Genomic DNA, 2,104 nt, shown 5'->3' on the forward strand with positions numbered 1-2,104 from the left:
TCTTTCCCTTTCTTCTATTTTTCTCCGTCCCTTCCATACAAGCGCTTTTTCTCTTGCTCTATTTGTCTCTCGTTTTAATCTTTCTACAGGAAATCCTCCTTTCCATCACCCCCACCCCACCCCCACCCACTCCCACCCTTCATTGTGCGTAGTTTTTTTTATTTCCAACATTATCTTTTACATAGATTTTTACTTCATTCATTCAAAATATATAAAAAATATTTGGATATACGTGTGTATGATAAAGTTAAAAAATTTACAACGTTCATAAAAATCAACTCTTCTGGAACTTTTCATATTTGCAGAGCAAGGAAAAATTTTTATCCCGAGAAATGTTTTTTATTTTACCTATAAAGTATTTTATAGAATTATCCACCCTTGGAATATCAATTTTTGACTTATTGCTTATAAATATCAAAAAAACAAAAAGGACATTTTTAATCATGCATTCCTAAATTATTTTCAATTACTCCTTTACTTATATTCTATTACTAACTTATGTCAATATTTTTACATTTGAGTTTATTAGTAACATTATATTCAATAAAAAAGATGATTAATATTAATGTTACTAATCTACATAAAATAAATGCAATTATTATTGATCATTATTTTACCATTAAAAAGATTATTAATTTGTAATTCAAATTATAGTAGAATATTAATGGTTGATTATTGATTAACAATTGTTGGTTTGCGATAAATTTTTTATTAAAATTTTCATTAAAATAATTCTTCAAACTGTTGGTTTTTAACAAAAAATGGCGATGTTGAATTTTACAATGAAATTCAATACATCAATAAAGTACAATTATTAGTTTAATGAATTTGTTTTTAAGAAACAACTGTAAAATTCTGTCTATGGCTAAAATTTTTCACAATATGTCTTTAACTGTCTAAACTAAAAGCCGAACTAAAGTTTAAAACTAAACTTTGAACTTTTAGACAAAAATCAATTAAATAAATGTCAAAAGTTTATTGATACTATCAATTAGTGAATACTGATTGTTTTGTCAAAAATCTTATAAATTAATTTTTAATGTCAAAATGAATGTAATCGTAATGTGGAACTTTGAAAAGAATACTTTAGCAATATGTACTGGAAACCTTAAAAGCTTTCCAAGATCAGTTTCAATTCCAACATATATTATAGTAAAAGGGGAAAATATCACCTCTTGGATTTATGAACATTTAGTCCTGTTCAGATAATTCTAATTGAAATCACGGGATATAATACTATTTTTGTTAACATTCATTCGTCTGAAAGATAAATTTACAAATATTTTTGTAAAATTATCTATTTCTTAACGCTAAAATCAAATTACAATAGCTTCTGTAAAAATTATTAATAAGAAAATGCATAATGCATAATAAAAATTAAATTCGAATTAAGCTATATATTTTTAAAAAAAAAAAAAAAAAAAAAAAAAAAAATTTACGGTCTCGTAGCCTCGATAAACCTTATTATTTAAGATTATAAGAAAATGTTACCAGCTTGTTTAATATTTCCGTATACAATTGATTGATCAATACTATTTTATATTATTATAAATTTTTATACTATAACACACCCTTCAATATATATATATATATATATATATATATATATATATAGAGAGAGGAATTTGTCAGATTCAAATAGTGTATTTATACTATTCTTTTTAATTTGTATAAAATGTGTTAAATTTAATTCATTTATAATTGTTAAATTAATGTATAATTATACATCATTTACATTAAATTTTTTAATATTAGAGAAAAATTGAAGGACTACCATTAATATAAAATAATAAATATTTTACTTATGAAAATTACTAATCAATATATTCACTTAATTATCTTTTATTAAATGTATTTGTTAGCTTGATAATCTATTCATTTATGAAGTATTTCCTTAGTGAAAGATCAGTGCCGATTACAGTTATTACGTTACAAGTATAATCTTTAATCCATAATTTAAAAATGTAAAAAAAAACAATAAAAATACACGTAAAATCTCTGTACATTACTGGATAAATCCTAATCATAGGTTATGTACGATTTTTTTAAAACGATTAAATATTCATTTGCACTTTCACGTATGCAAGTATCTCATGTATATAAG

Source organism: Ceratosolen solmsi, unplaced genomic scaffold, assembly GCF_000503995.2.
Source record: "Ceratosolen solmsi marchali unplaced genomic scaffold, CerSol_1.0 scaffold61, whole genome shotgun sequence".
In the NCBI taxonomy this organism is placed as follows: Eukaryota; Metazoa; Arthropoda; class Insecta; order Hymenoptera; family Agaonidae; genus Ceratosolen; species Ceratosolen solmsi.